This window comes from Macaca thibetana, chromosome 14, assembly GCF_024542745.1.
Source record: "Macaca thibetana thibetana isolate TM-01 chromosome 14, ASM2454274v1, whole genome shotgun sequence".
NCBI lineage: Eukaryota > Metazoa > Chordata > Mammalia > Primates > Cercopithecidae > Macaca > Macaca thibetana.
In genome coordinates this window covers 121,074,027-121,091,192 of record NC_065591.1, presented here as the reverse complement: position 1 = coordinate 121,091,192, position 17,166 = coordinate 121,074,027, and the positions used below count along the sequence as shown (strand labels likewise).

General features: G+C 46.1%; 1 protein-coding gene and 1 long non-coding RNA gene across 6 annotated transcripts in view; one reads left to right on the top strand and one right to left on the bottom strand.

The window, feature by feature from the left end:
• APLP2 (amyloid beta precursor like protein 2) overlaps positions 1-17,166 on the bottom strand; it is a 726,249-nt gene that overhangs the window by 397,569 nt on the left and 311,514 nt on the right. The window lies entirely within an intron of this gene.
• LOC126934991 (uncharacterized) overlaps positions 1-17,166 on the top strand; it is a 178,428-nt gene that overhangs the window by 56,579 nt on the left and 104,683 nt on the right. The window lies entirely within an intron of this gene.

Sequence of the window (17,166 nt, the reverse complement as noted above, 5' to 3'; positions counted from 1 at the left end):
TTAGCAGGTTAGCAGCCTAAAGCCCGGATAGTGAGGGACTTCCGTTTTAGCCTTAGTGCTGAGGTGGCGAATTCCTTTCTAACCAAGGCCTGTAATTTCTCCCCGTCTCAGCATGGCTGGTTTTGAACTTGTCTCTTTTGAACTTTTTTGCTTTTGAACTTCAGTTTGAGTTGGTTGTTCTTTTCCTACTCCCTCAGCTTTCTAGGGTGTTACTGATGGCAAAGGGAACACACACAAAAGTGCTGGACTATGGGGGGGAAGTGCATCCCTCTGTTCTCCATCCCCGCGTGAGCCGGCATTCCCCTCTTCCACTAGTGGAAACCCTCCTGCGCAGGCCACTTCCCATCCTTCCTCCAGTTCCTTCTTCATTGCCCACTTGGGATGCTTTCCCCACCTCTCTGCGGAAAGTAAAATTGGTTAGTTTTGGTCCTTACTTAAACTCTGGAATATGCGCAATAGATTATGTCATCAGCTTGGTGTAATGCAAGCGTTCTGGACATGCAAGTAGGGGACCTGGGCTGGAGTCCACACTTTACCACTTACCAGCCATGTGATCTAATGTCTTTGAAGTTCAGTCTTTCTTATTGGTCAGGGGATGGTGATGATACCTCACACACGAGGTTATTCTAAGGATGGTGCATGGGAACTCATAAGCTATGCATGTCAAATGTGTTTCCTTAGATATTTTCTTGATCTAAAGGGACGTTTTAATGCATGAAGTTCACATGTTTACTCTGAAGAGGTGATGGAAAGTCAGTCACGAGGACACACAATCCTGAAGTTGCTCACACGGACCCAGAAATAATGCCAAGGTCACTATCTGAGCATCTGCCTTGGCCATGGCCCCAGGAGAGTTGGCCATTCAAAGCAAGAGCCCATCTTATGGCCTCTGAAAAGGTTTTGAGGAGGAAGATGATGCAGGGCTGGATGGAAGTTTTCAAAATGCTGCCAGATGAGGTTGGCATGGTCGAACCGTGGGTTTCTCTTTTCTTCTGTCTGTATACTCAGTGATAGCATAATAATATAACCTACATAGCAGGAGCTCACTCTTTACCAGCTTACCAGCTTCTGATGAGGAGCAGTGAGGAGGAAGTGGAAAGAGCCTTGTAGCTCACAAGCTAAAGGAGCTGTAATCGTCATCATCATCACCATCATCACCATTGCCATCATCACCATCATCGTCGTCATCATCACCATCATCATCACCATCGTCATCATCACCATCACCATCATCACTATCATCATCACCATCACCATCATCATCATCACCGTCATCACCACCATCACCATCATCATCATCACTGTCATCATCACCATCGTCATCACCATCATCTCACCATCACCATCACCATCATCACCGTCACCATCATCAGTATCATCATCACCGTCATCACCATCACCATCATCATCATCACCGTCATCACCATCACCATCATCACCGTCATCATCACCATCGTCATCACCATCATCTCACCATCACCATCACCATTGTCATCACCGTCACCATCATCAGTATCATCATCACCATCATCATCACCGTCACCATCATCATCATTGTCATCATCATCATCGTCGTCATCATGTCTGCCACAGGGGAAGGGCTGATACTTGCTCAGGTGGGGTATTACCTCTTTGTCCCCAAAACCACTATACTTGTCTTCCCCAGATCAAGCACATCATTTAATAAGGGTCCCGGGAGCGTTGAAAAGCAACACATCATCAGAGAACCAGGACAGGTGATGCTATTTAGCTCATGCGTCACCTTTTGCCACCCAGTGGTGGGTAGAGGAAGAAGGGATGGGACAAGACCTTAGCATTCAGGGTTTTGCAAAGTGTCCCATGAAAAAATCTCTTCACTGCTCTAATTCCTGGAATCTCTCCAGTCCCTTGTCATGTGGCTCCACAGTCCCTTCCTAAGACCATCATTTTTCACTTGGGACACCAATCCCCATGTGATAAGGTGCCTCCTTGAGCCTTCTAGAGCCTGTCACCTCCATCGTCAGTTGGATGGCAGTGGAGTCCTCTTCTCCCTAAGCACTCTGTAAGGCTTGGAGGGGAGTGAAGGGTGGACAGGAGGATGGTGGGTATTGCAACCTCTGGATGGTAGTTTTACAAGAGAGATGTGCTTTCACCATAGCCAACTAGAGCCAAACTAGTCATGAGAAATGTAGATTCTGCTATGGGCTAATTCAATGGAAGTTTCAAGTTAGTGGTGGGTGAGATAAAGGGATTATAGAAGTGGAAAGCTGGATAATTCAGCCCCTTACCTCCTTAAAAGCTCCCTACCTCCTCCTTAATCTCACTTCCAACATGCAGGCATCAGGGTATTGAGCCAAGAAATTCATAGAGGAAACACAAAGGGCCAACAAGAGATGAAAATACACCTAACCTCACTTATAACAAAAATGCAAATTCAAATGAGACAAGAAGAATCCCAGGAAACTAACCTGTGTCAAAAAAGAACAAAAAGATGTATACGTGAGGACATTTATTGCAGTGTTGTTTGTAGTAGGGAATAACTGGCAACAAATGTACCTGAATAAGTGAATGATTAAGTGTATCATGGGGCCGGGAGCAGTGGCTCATGCCTGTAATCCCAGCACTTTGGGAAGCCGAGGCAGGCAGATTGTTTGAAGCCAGGAGTTTGAGACCAGCCTGGGCAGCATAGCAAAACCCTGACTCTACAAAAAATGTGAAAGTAAGCCGGGCATGGTGGTGCACACCTGCAGTCCCAGCTGCTCAGGAGGCTGAGGTGGGAGGGGTGCTTGAGTCCAGGAGGTGGAGGTTGCTGTGAGCTGTGGCCATGCCACTGCATTCCAGCCTGGGCAACACAGCAGTGTCTGTCTCAAGACAATGTATTATGGGTCATCTATGTAATGAATACTCTAGTAGGCATTAAAGCAATGGGTAGGCTTTAAACTTCCCAAGGTAAAAATTGTCCTTGTGAAATTAAAAAACAAGGTGCAGAACAATTTGTATGTTTCCATTGTGCCAAAGGATTCTCTGTGGAGTGTGTGTGTAAAAAAGAGTGGATGGATACATACCTAACTTAAGATAGGATGCATCTCAGAAGTGAGATTAAGGAGGAGGACATAGGGAAGCTATTAATTTTTACTTTGTACATGGCTTATTATTTGAATTTTTGTAATAAAAAATCCTGAAAGAGGTATTTACCAAACAGAATATGTAACTAACTCTATCTCGCTCCTGTTCTCTAAGAGCTTGCAAATGCAGACTTTCACACACATCTCAGAACGTGGTCAGGCACGGATAGGTTGGTGTGATGCTGGCTGACATCTGGACCTGGTTCTTCTCCCTGGAGTGGGGAAAAATCGTGTGAAGACAGTACATATTGTGCAGGTCCTGGGGGAAACTCCTGTCTCTCAAGAAAGAGCCTGATATCAGGTGGGCAAACGTCTATGGCAGCCACACTGGGGTGATCCAATGTGGGATTCAGGGGATCAGTCTATCAGCAGGGTCCATGTTATTCCAAGACCTGGGAAAGCAGGCAGGCAGCAACTGGAAGCTTGTCCAGATGTCGTGGAGCCATCTGAAAGCTTGTCAAGATGTCACAGTGACAAAGTTGATACCTGTACCGGTGTTTATACATGTTTACAGAAGGAACAAGAGAGGAGTCCGGAAAGAAAGAGCAAGACAAGATGCCAGTGCACGAGAAATCAGGATTCCCTGGAGGCATCCACAGCTTGTTGAGGTATGGAGAAATATACAGAGCCAGTCACCAGAAGCACAAGCACGCAGCGGGTGGTGGGACCCCGGCAGGCTGATCTCGACAGTGATTGGTATCGAGGGTAACGGTGTTTGTGGCCAGTGTGTACGGGTGCACTCCAGGGGTGTCTAGGCGCCTAGGAGGGACAGCCAGATGGCCCCAGCTGCGGAGAAGCAAGGCTGGAGATTCGGGACAGGAGGCTGCAGCCTGGAATGGAAACTGGCTCCCGGCGCCTTCCTCTTTAAGCCTGCAAGAGCCCTAGTCTGGATGGACCCCTTCCGAGCTGTGTGTGCGTGAGGTCTGGCCCCTTGCTGTGTGCAGACAAGCTGCTGGGCAAAGCCTGGCCATTGAAGCGTTGCCTGCCGGCTTCAGGAGGTGGACATCACATGCGTCCGTGTGGCGGGGCAGCCTGGCCTCCGTGGGCTGCCAAGGCTGCTGCTCTGCTGCCCTCTGTTCATGGCGCCTAAGCACAAGCCTGCAGGAGGCAACTGAGTGGAAAGTCAGTATAACAATCTGGTGTTCTCCTCCTGGCATCCTGACAGCCTCTGCACTGTGGGAACTCTTGTCATGGGACGGGGTGGAGATGAGACAGGGGCGAGCTCCAGAGACTCTTTTTGGAGCAGGCCTCCTCACGGGTGCTCCCCGACCAGGCCAGCCCAGGCTGGCAGCTGCTCTACGGTGTCCTGCCTGGCAAGTGCTAGCAGCTCCCTGGGTGGGGAGGGAGGTGTTGGGTCTGTGGGGACAGTAGCTTCTCTGGGTGAGTCCCCTCCACGCTTCACCTCTCTGCGACAGCTGGTCTCCTTTCCCACCACAGCACCGCAGAAGCTGGGAGAGGGCGCTGGTGAGGGAGCTGCGTCCTGGCCTGGCCTTTGCCACCCGTGTGGCCCTGGGCAGGTCATGAACCTCTCTAAGCCTCACACTGCACACTTGTAAGATGCTGGCTATCAGCCTGTCTCTGCCTTGCAGAAGGGCCGCAGTGAGATGGGAGCGGCGCCGGGGATTGGATTGAGTGCCTCTGAGGTGCCAAGCACTGGCGCCCCACATACCTGTTCGGTTTTGTTCATGTTTTTCATCACTACGTAACATACAACCCAGCATGCTTATTATCTCCATTATCCATCTCCCGCTCTAGAAAGAAAGTTTCATGAAGAGAAAGCTTTTGGCATCATTTGTTCGCCACATTTAGAGCAGTGCCTCGCACATCGGAGAGGCTCAAAATCACGGGTGGAGTAATGAATGAATGGGTGTGTCACTGAGTCCTTGCTGAGATGATCCACAGTAGAGACGGGAGCGTGGGATGTAGGATCATGGTTATGAATTCACAGAGGAGCATGCAGTGGTCCTGGCATTGAAACTAGCTGCAACGCTAAAGTCTGCACTATTCAGTGTGCTAAACAAAATGGGATCCATGAAAGTGCTGCTAGGCTGTAAAGCGCTGTATGCCCATAAGCTGTTATAAGAATTGCACCTTCCCTTGCCTGATGATCTGAACATAAAATTCCTGTTTGTGCAGTGTCTTGCAGCGTCCGCCCTCAGCCTTCACACTTGCCTGGTTTTAGTTAGCACGGACAATTCTCAGCTTTTTGCTGGTCCTCAGATTTTATATTATCCATAGCCAATCTGTAATCCAAGGCTGATTTTCCTGGACCACGCTGCACGTTCACTGCCATCTCTCTCCTGTCTGCTGGTGGAGAGTGCTCCTGAGGTTAGCACAACTTTTTGTGACCAGCTCAAGCCAAACTGTTGCAGAGTGGAGGTCCTGTAAGAGACACGCCGAATTCCTCGTCAGGGTGTGCCGCTATCTGCTGCTGAGGCGGACTCCCGCTCCTCCCCTCCTTAGCCTTGGTGCCTGAGACTCCCGCTCCTCCCCTCCTTAGCCTTGGTGCCTGAGAATCAGGTGGAAACTCTGGACATCTTTTTTTTTTTTTTAAATTAATTATTTATTTTTTTATTTTTTGAGACAGAGTTTCACTCTTGTTGCACAGGCTGGAGTGCAGTGGTGCAATCTTAGCTCACTGCAACCTCCACCTCCCGGGTTCAAGCGATTGTCCTCTCTCAGCCTCCTGAGTAGCTGGGGTTACAGGGGTGCACCACCACGGCCACCTAATTTTTTGTATTTTTAGTAAAGACAGGGTTTCACCATGTTGGCCAGGCTGGTCTCAAACTCCTGACCTCAGGTGATCCACCCGCCTCGGCCTCCCAAAGTACTGGGGTTACAGGCATGAACCACCGTGCCCGATCGACAGCAGTTTTACATCGAATATGCACTCACAGGTTCTCTACTTCCATCCTGTTATGAATGTCCCCTTTGATCTGGCCCTGCACTGCATCTCTACGTCCTCACTCGGACTTCACTCCACGCCTTTCTCTCTGCTGTCCCTCTTCTGTCTCTCGCTCTCTTTCTGTCGCACACATAGGCCAGGACTTAGATATGATGCTTGTGCTCAGGGACCAGCGGGGTAGTGTGGGGAGGGAGAAAAGCCAGACGGCACGTGTCTCCCTCTCACCCTCCTGTCTGGAACTCCACGCTCAGCTGCCTGTCTCCCTCCGATCTTGAGAAAGGCCTCTGGAAGACTGCTCCTTCTTGTGGTCGGAGAACAAGGCTTTCCCTCCACAGCTGAAGAATCCGAGCAGCGGGGGAGGGTGGTGCAGAAGAGTTTTCTCCCCTCGTGATGGGGAGAGGGTGGCTTTCTGATGTCTTCCAGGGAGCAGGTGTTCGTCCAGGCAGTCCCCAGGGGTTCCTGAGCAGTGGAAACAAACGGGCAGGTGGGAGAAGGAAAGGCGTGAGCTTTGGAGTCAGATCGGCTCTGAACTCTGACTCCACCCTTTCCTGGGTGTTCACTGTTGGTCTCTGAGCTTCAGCATCTCCCTCGGTGGAATCTCAGCTCTCAGGGTTGCTGTGAGGATCGGATGAGATGGCTTCTGAAGTACCCTATAAACAAAGTGTGTTCATATTAGTCATTCCAACTGTAACAAAGTGGAGAAAAGTTTATGTACCAGCATTTCCCTTAGAGAAAGCTGATTTGTTGGGGAAATACCTTGATCTGTGCTTTGGAACAGAAGCTGAAAGTTCAGGAGGACCTGGTTGTGGGCGGAATGCCTGGCATGGCAAGGGGAGGGCTTGTGCTTGATTCTGTGGGTTTCAGGGAGAGGAAAAATGAGAGGGAAAGGCTGTGAGGTGCATGAAGCGACCCCAGCCCATGGCCACCTGCCCACATTCAGTTTTTCTGAATTTACAAGGTGCTTGCATGTGACTTTTTCACAGCGATTGGGGTTTGGGGTGACATTTGGATCGACGTGGGGCAGCACGGAGGTAGATGAACAGATGAACTGCCTGGAGGTGGGAGAGTCATAAGTGGGTAAGCAGCAGATTCACAGACATTGTGAGGAGGTCTTTGCATGCTCATGGGGCAAGAAATTGGGGCTCAGATCAGGTTTAACTGGGGCGTTTGTGGACTAGGAAGTTACAATGGACATCTTGTAACCTCCTAGGCTATCATCGCCATTGTCATCACCATCATCATCTTCCTCATCCCTGTTTAGTAGGGAGAGAGAAACAGGATCGAGTGCAGTGCTTTGCTCAGTCAAGGTCACATGGCACCAGTGGTGACAAGACTAGTTTTAAATTCCCCATTGCCTGTCTCCAGGCTATGACTGTTCTCTCTGAGCCAGACCACCTGTCTATCATGAAGGACATGTGGTCTCAGGTAACAGGTGAGGAAACTAATCTCTTAGGAATTGCACAATCTGCCCAAGGCTAGACCTGGGCTTAATGCAGGGTGCTGAGTACAGGCAGGGGATACCTGCAGGAGGAGGCCACTGGCTGGGCCTGCAGGGCTGAGAGGAGCTGTTTTCCTTTTGGACAAATTGCTTCACTTATGGGGATGACCACCCCTCCTAATCCTGCCTGCTAATTGTACTAAAGCTTCCCCTCTTTGCCAGGGGATTGAGGGCTGTGGTGACAGGACTGGGCACAGGACCCGGGAGTGTGCCTACACCCTCTGCTTTGATGCCCTGGCTGCACCTGCTTCATTCTTGTGGAGCCTGGTTTCATTTGGTCACACTTCAAAGCATAATCTCACATGAAAAGGCCAAATTTAGCTTTAATCAAACAACTACTGAACATGAAATCTTCGAAGGATCATTACCAACTCTGATTATTGATGACTAGGAAGGAAGGTCTAGGAAGAGAGTGATCGGTTACATCATGGAATGCTCATGGAGGGTTTAAAAGCCAATCCTGTGTGTGTACATCTTATTTTTTAATTTCAGAAAGCTTAACACCTGTGTCAGATGTCCTCTTGGAAGCCGTGGAAACCCTGTTGGCTATGCAAAGAGACTGGCCCCAGGACGGTTGTAGGACAGCAGGGCTGGGATCTTTCCATACCTTGTAGATCAGTATTTCTCTATCTCAGTTACACTGTCAAATGGTCGCCAGCTCAATTCTTCACCTAAGGCAGGAGAAATGAGGAAAGGTGAGGAAGAAAAGGGAACTAGGAGATTCCCCCAAACAGCTCTCTTTAAAAGGAGGCGAACAACAGAGGGGGAAAGGATAGGTTGGCAGGGTTTTGCTGACGTACCATTGGAGATCTATTGTAGCACCAGTGCATCGATGGTAATGACTCAGTGATTGCCAAATACCCACCTGCCACCGTTGGCATGCTTGTCATTAAGATAGAAATTAGCCCAGTTCAACCTGGGTTCTGTGTGGGAAGCTGCTTACATGGTTTCCCTACTCTGGGTCCCGGGACATCCACCCTTCATCAAATACTGGTCATCCTGTCTAAAGATACCTAGAAAAGTTCTTCAATTCACAACATTAAGAAGATGCCAGGAGGGTTTGTGGAGGATGACAGCCCGCTGTCTGTGTTGAGCGTTTGCGTAGGCAGTGGTGAGCTGGGGCGGCTCACACCCACTCATGAGAGCCAGCTGGGAGCATCTCTTCCCAACTCTGCATCAGTGGCATCACTGTGGTTGCTTGAAATTGGCCATGGTGGGAGTTTTAAAAATTTATGTATATTTTTCCAGCTATATATCTAATTGACAAATATATACAAATAAAAATTGTATATATTTAAGGTGTATAATGATTTGATGTAAGTATACATTGTAAAATGATTATCACAATCAAGCTAATTAACCCATCCATCACCATATATAGCAGCTATTTTTCTTTGTAATGGAAATACAATACTTAAGATCTACTCTCTTAGTGAATTTCAAGTATACAATACATTATTATTGACTATAGGATAGTCACCATGCTGTCAGGATGGTGACTCCAGAACTTATTCATCTTATAACTGTAAGTTTGTACACTTTGACCAACATCTTCCCAGTTTCCCCAAGCCCCAGCCCTTGGTAACCACTATTCTATTGTCTGTTTCTATGAGTTTGGCTTTTTAAAGATTCCATTTGTAAGTGAGTTCATTCACTATGTGTCTTTTTTTTGTGTGTGTGTCTGGTTTATTTCACTTAGCATAACGTCCTCCAGGGTCATTCATGTTTTTTGTTTTTTGTTTTTTTTGTTTTTTCCCCAGTGGGAGGATTTCCTTCTTTTTAAAGACTGAACAATATTCCATTGTGTATAGATACGACATTTTCTTTATCCGTTCATCCATCAGAGGACACTTAGGCTGTTTTCACACCTTGGCTATTGTAAAATGTGCTGCAATGAACGTGGGAATGCAGATATCTCTTTGAGACAGTGATTTGATTTCCTTTGGATATATACTGTGAAGTGAAATCGCTGGATCATATGGTAGTTCTATTTTTAACATTTTGAGGAACCTCCACACTGTTTTGCATAATTGCTGTATCAATTTACATTCACATGGTGGAGGTATTTACACCATGAAAATTGGCAGACAAATCAGGGCTTTTCCTTTGCTGGAGAGTCGGATTAAAGCATATATCAGCAAAACAACAATGAGATACCACTGCACATTCATGAGAATGGCTAAAATTCAACACAGGCAACACCAAATGTTGGCAAGGATGTGGAGTAACAGAAACTCTCACTTATTGCTGGTGGAAATGCAAAATGGTACAGCCACTTTGGAAGGCAGTTTGGAGGTTTCTTACACGACTAAACACACTCTTACCATATGCTCCAGCAATTGTGCTCTTTGGTATTTACTCAAAGGATTGAAAACATGTCCATACAAAAACCTGCATGCGAATGTTTGTGGAAGCTTTATTCGTAATTGCCAAAAATTGGAAGCAACTAAAATGTCTTTCAATAGGTGAATGGATAAACAACTGGTGGTATAGCCATACAGCGGAATATTATTCAGTGACAGGAAGAAATGGGCCATCAGGCCACAAAAAGACGTGGAGGAACCTGAAAGACACATTGCTAAGTGAAAGGAGCCAGCCTGAAAAAGCTACATATTGTATGATACCGAATATAAGACACTCTGAAAAAACCCTAAGTCCTGGGAACGTATCAGTGGTTTCCAGGGCCTGGTGGGTAATAGTGAATTGTATGGATAGGTAAAACACAGGGATTTTTAGGGTGGTGAAATAATTCTGTAAGATACTGTAATGGTGGATGCATGACACTATGCATTTTCAAAACCCAAAGAGCTGTACAACAGAAAGAGTGAACCCTAAGTCAACTATGGATTTTAGTCAATAATAATGTATCAATATAGGCTCATTAGTATCACAATGCAAGATGTTAATAATAGGGAAAACTGTGGGGCTGGGAAGAGAAGGGAGTATATGGGAATTGTCTGTATTTTCTGCTCAGTTTTTTCTGTAAACTTTAAATTGGTCCAAAATTAAAGCTTATAAATTTTAAAAGTGTACCAGCACGTCTCTGTACATGTCATGCCTTATTGAACCAGTGGTGCCTCTTGGGTGGAAGCAGAAAGTAATTTTATCCTTTCATTCTGTGTCTTGTCAGGGTCTCTCTTCTCCTTATTGATACCCTTGGTAGATCCTGTAACTTTCCTCGTCCCTCTCAGGCATTAAAGAAATCTTGCCTGGAGGTGTTAAAAGTCAATCAAGTTCATTTAATGATTTAAGCCTCCATCTCTGACCTGATTCAGTGCTTTCCCCCTCCCTCAGCCTCGGCCTGCCTCTGGTAGGGAGGCCAGCAATAAGGAAGGAGGGAAAGGGGAGGATTCCCCTCTATGTCACTTCCTGCCCTTCCCCTCTTCCTTCCCTACTCAGGATTCTGCTTTTGGCTCCTTTGGAATTGGAGGAGGGGAAGTGGGAGAGGCAAGGTACAGGTGCAGCCTGGCTTTGGTGGCCTCTGGGAGGGCAGCTGTCCCATTTCTGGCTCTCTGGAAGGCAGAGCTTTTCTGGGTTCCTGGGTCCAGGTTGGCCTCTCTATGTTTAACCACTTTGACCACCACGGCCCAGGGCTCCCTGTGGTCCGAGCACAGCACAGGATGTCTTGAAGTTGGAACTCCCTTGCTCAGGGTGCACTTAGGGCAAGTCCAGCCTCTCCTTCCCTCCCTTAGCTGCAGCCAGGGAGCTGGCCAGCCTCTTGCCTGGATGTGTTCACGGTCTGTGGCTAACGTGAAGGCACCTCCTGGGTCCATGAACAGTATAGCACAATGCTGTGACAATTTGCGCTCTGAAGAAATCCACTTGCCGGTCTGTGCATCGCTCTTCAAGCCTGTCCTTCCAGATCCTCCAGTGGATGATGGGCTCAGGGTCACCGGGTTGGCAGTTGGGTCCTGCTCACCAAGTTCTGCATGGATGTGCTGTCACTCCTCATTAGAGCACAGGGCTGCTGACACCCTTTCCCCCGTAGCTCTGGGCCACAGCTGACAGAGAGGAGGTCAGAAAAAGGCAGCCCCAACATTCAGAAGCTGGCCTGGCACCCACAGCTGGGTCTTGCCATTCTCATAGGGGTTTGAACAGCCAGGCAGAATATCAGCCTCAGAATACTCCGAGAGCATGAAAACAAGACCAAGCGAAACCACTTCGTAATTGTCTCAACACAGACAAAAACAAGGTCGCTCTGCCGCACAGCTGACTTGGCTGAGAAATGACTCTGTGACTTCTTTACCAATTAGGGCTGTGTCCTGGCTCTGGTGTCTCCTCCCTGCAGTTAGGACTTAGTGAGATGCCAACACGGAATTGCCTCTACTTTCTGATAGCACCCAATCTAGAGGGAAGCCCCACTTCCTTAGACTCCCCGTGTCACAAATAAAAGCCTAATTCTTGACATAAGTGCTTCTAACACCTCCTTAGTGAGACACATGGTTCCTTCATGGTCCTGCAGCAAGTAAGAAGCCCAGCTTGTGTGTTCCTGGTGGGCTTTGGCTGGAGAACACTGACAGAAACAAAAGCAAAAGATACATTCTAACCGCTTATTACATGTAGTTTCCCCTCTCTGCACCATTTTTATTCTGCCAAGATAATAACTATTTCCTTCTTTCCTTCCTTCCTTCTTCCCCTCCCTTCCTTCTCATTTCCCCCTGATCACAGAATATTATTTGGCCAGGTGTGGTGGCTCACACCTGTAATCCAGCACTTTGGGAGGCCAAGGTGGGAGGATTGCTTGAGGCCAGGAGTTTGAGACCAGCCTGGGCAACATAGTGAGACCCCTATCTCTAAATAATAAATAATAAATGAATAAATAATAAAATTAGCTGGGCAAGGTGGCGGGCACCTGGGGTCCCAGCTACTCAGGAGCTATGGCAGAAGGATCGCTTGAGTCTGGGAGGTTGAGGCTGCAGTGAGCTCTGATCGCCCCACTGTCCTTCAGCCTGCTTGACAGAGTGAGACTCTGTCTCAACAAAACAACCTAAAATATTATCCACAATTCCTTACTTGAAACCATAGAAGATAGATGCTTTGGAATCCAGAAGATTTTTGATACTAGAATGGCACACAGACTGAATATTGTATAACCTGCAGGAATTCTGGGGCAGAGCCCATCCGCAGTGGAATAGAAGTGTGTCCACAAGACATGGGACAATTATAGACGATAGAAAGATTCATAATTATACCCTATATAAAGGCTCATGCCGGTTCAGATCAAGTTTTTGTTGCAAAATGAGTTTTTACTAACTTCATGGAAAATGTCCATTTTGAAAGCTTTTTTTGGATTTCTGAATTATAGATAAGGAATATAGGCCTGTACAGATACATATACATACATAAAATTGGATGAAAGTTGGAAAATACAGAAAACCACCAAGAAAAATATTCGTAATCCTACCATTCAGAAGTAACCACAAACATTTTGGTATATGTACCATTTTGTTTGCATCTTTTACATATATCAAAGATCTTTTACATATTTATATATGTAAAATATACAAACACATGTATATATTTTTACTTATTCCCCCTCCAGAGAAACAGAATTCACATTTTCACTTAAATATATAAAGTGAACATTTATCTATGTCATTAAATATTCTACTATAGCCTAATGTCTGTTTTGAGTTTTATTGTATTGTTATTCCTTAATTTATCAAACATTTAGGTTGATTACAATTTTTCATATTATAAATAACAACGTAATGAGCATAGTTATCCATATAACTTTTGGTGTGTCCTAATTTTTTTCCTAGGATAAATTACTAGATGTAGAATTACTGGGTCAAGGGGTATAAAAGATTTTTAAGAAAGGTTTTCAAAAAGTTTACAAAAGAAACTTAAAAACGTTTTCATCAAAAAGTTTACAAAAAAGTTGGTAAATGATTTTTATACATGAAAATGAGTGCTTGTTATTGATTTCACTCATAACCGTTTATTTAGAATAAACATCTCTATTCAGAACACGGTCACATCTATTTTTTTTTTTTTTGAGAGAGTCTCACTCTGTTGGCCAGGCTAGAGTGCAGTGGTGCAATCTCAGTTCACTGCAACCTCTGCCTCCTGGGTTCAAGTGATCATTCTGCTTCAGCATCCCCAGTAGCTGAGACTACAGGGGCATGTCACCATGGCAGGCTAATTTTTGTATTTTTAGTAGAGACAGGGTTTCACCACATTGGCCAGGCTAGTCTTGAACTCCTGACCTCGTGATCCACCCGCCTTCGCCTCCCAAAGTGCTGGGATTACAGGCGTGAGCCACCGCGCCCGGCCACGTTTGCATCTATTGAGCATACCTTATAAATGGGTGCCCAGGGGAGAGAATTCAGTCATGGGTTCTTAGTTTCTATTTCCGGGTAGGCCAGTAAAGCCCCTTCCTCATCCCTCTTTTCCGCTTATCGCTAGAGACAGAAACTAAAAACCACGATTTCAGGCTACTAAAAGCCTAAAACAAAACAGAGCAGAATAAAACAAAACAGAAAACAACAACAGAATAAGGTGGATTGGACAAGCTTGTAATGTTTGAAAGAAACCCAGAACCTATACTCTGTATCTTAATTTAATAAAAATGTTTAGAGAGTTTTAAAAATCTTTCCTCCTTAAATTTATTGAACCTAAGAGGAATTTCTTGATCTTAAAATTCTACTATTACGTTTCTTTAACCAATATTTCAGAAGCCAGGGTGTTAGACAGTCATAGAATATTGCTTTCCTTGCATAATGATGATTCCAGGGATGTCAAAAATTTTAACAGTTTTGTTGAGGTATAATTTACATAAGATGAACTGCGTATATTTAAAATGTATATTTTGACTGGATGCGGTGGCTCAGCCATCCAGCCATTTTGTATTTGTACTAAAAATACAAAAATTAGCTTGCATGGTGGTGCATGCCTATAATACCAGCTACTCGGGAGGCTGAGGCAGGAGAATCACTTGAACCTGGGAGGCGGAAGTTTCAGTGAACTGAGATCCTGCCACTGCACTGCAGTGTGGGCAACAGAGTGAGACTCTGTCTCAAAAAAAAAAAAAAAAAAAGGTGTATTTTGATAAATCTTGATATATGCATATCTTCATCTCCCCAAAAGTTTCGTTGTAGCCCTTGCCTTTGTAATTCCTGTCTCCCACCCCTGCTTATCACCCCTATCCCCAGGCAACCACTGATCTGCTTTCTGTCACTGTAGATTAAGTGTATGTGTGTGTGTGTGCATGCATACACGCATTTGTGTGTCCTCTCCATGGAGAGGACCTGGGAGCAGGGACACTCAATAGCAATGTGCAGACTTAGTACTTATAGCCAGGACTCTTTGGAGGAACAGCTGATTCCATGGGTGTGGCAGGGAAGGTACAAGTGCCGGGAACATTTTGTCGTATGGAAAGTCAGGAAGTGCTCCAAGAGTGATGAAGACATGTCAGCAAGACACAGGAACTGGCTTGAAGGGGCTCCCGGTTGTCAAATCTGATATAATGTAGACATAAAAATGAATAAGGTTGGTAATGAATTCTATCCCACTGAATACATTAGAATCCATGAGTCTGTACTGATATAAATGTATAAGTGAATAAATAAATGGAAAGAAAAGAAAGCGTTTCCTTACAGCAGAATGCCAACTAATATACAGAAGAGGAACGATGAAATTAGAAAAATCACCATTCGGCAGCCGTCATGATACCAAGAAACATCAAGGACTGTTAAGTCTAGTGGGGGAAGTTCGAGGAGGACTGGTGTGTTTTCTTAGTCTCAAACAGTCTCATACCTGCAAAGAGAAAAGGAGCGACTTTCGAGTGGAGAGACTTGGCAGATACCACCTTAGTCAAGTGATCCAAGTTCACATCAGCTGACATTAGGCAAACAGGAATCACGTACTATCAAACAGAACACCACAAGAGCACTACACTAGTTCTGTGGCGTTCCTGCCAAAAACTTACCATCTGAATCCAATTGCAGGGAAACACCCGGCAAACCCAAATGGAGGAACAGCCTGCAAAAGAACTCTCACAAACCTTCAAAGGTGCCACACTCACCATCAAGGTCAAGGACAGATGGAGGAAATGTTCCAGATTAAAGGAGACAAATGAGACATGACAGCTAAATGCAATAGGTGTTATCAGGACAATTAGTGAACTGGAATGGCGTAGGGATTAGATGCTAGTAATATATATGGGTTAATTCGCAGATTTTTATATTGTGTCATTATTATGTCCGAGAATGTCCTTGTTTGTAGAAATTTTACTTTAAAAGATTAGCGCTATTTTAACATTTGACTCAGTTCCCTCCTGGTTCGGGTCCTGCAGGATCTCTGGCTCCCTTCAGGAGGCCCAGTCCTTCCTTTCTGTGTGGAAAGGCCTCTGAGGGCCCCTGGGAGGAAGCCTGGGTTCTCCAGGTGGCGATGCCAAGGAATATTGGAAGAACAATGTGAGAGTGGGAGGAAGCAGTTGAACTTCGCTTTGTGCCTGGGACTTTCCCTATCCTCACTGGAATGTTGAAATCAGGAAACTTGTTAACGATATCTGTATCATATCAACATAGGCATTAATATCACTATCTTATGAGGAGGCTGGATTGAGTTAATCGTGGGAATTCCCCACAGCCACAGACATCCCAGAAGGATTTCGCCATGGGTTAGAAGATTATTAAGGCTGTGGTCTGCACAGGCAAGTACTCATCAGCCAGATCCTTGCCTCTCAAAGGTGTGCACCATCAAGCGATATCTATTTCGTATTTATAAAATCCTTCACAATATTGAAAAACGAACCGAGCATCAGATACAATACACTGGCATTTGCTGAAACCTGACGATCTTCACTTTAGTGAGGCAGTCAAAGGAGGCTTCTCTGCCAGCTTTTCAAAGATATTTTTTCAGGAATGTTGGTTTGTACCTAGGCTGGCCTTGACCCCCACAGACCTCTCAGAGCTCATCCCCGCCACTGAGCCTCCCTGCCACAGGTGAGTGGGTGGTGGCCTCATTCTTCAGATTCTGCCCCTTTCCTGAGTTTCTGATTAGTTAGCTCCAGACCATTTAAATTGGCCCCTAAACTGGATGGCCAGTCCCTGGGCTGGCTGTCTCCCAAATCATCTGCAGAAAATGGCCACCTCCCATCCTCTGCACCTGCTTGTCCCTGCACCCACACCTGCCCCTCCCCCATGCTGCCCTCCAGTCACATTCCTTCCCACTCCTCTGTGGCGGGCGCCTGTAGTCCCAGCTACTCGGGAGGCTGAGGCAGGAGAATGGCGTAAACCCGGGAGGCGGAGCTTGCAGTGAGCTGCGATCCGGTCACTGCACTGCAGCCTGGGCGACAGAGCGAGACTCCGTCTCAAAAAAAAAAACAAAAAAAAACACACAAAAGAGTAATGAAATTCTAGCTCCTCAATGATGTTGCATGTTCCACCATGCCTAAAGTGCACTCTGTTCGGCTTGGTTAGACTGGCAGCAGCACAGCGCCGTCCTTCCAGAGACTCACTGGATTTTTTTTTTTTTTTTTATGGGATGAGACTTGGGAGATCATTTTGGTGCTTCAAGTAGATCCTGTAAGTGGCCTGTTATTTCATGATGGAGCTGGGACTAGAACTCGCAGAGCCGCGTTCATCCCACTACGACACAGTCTTCCTCCCCAGTGGAATTACCCCATCATGGGGAACTCTGACCTTTTTTTTTTT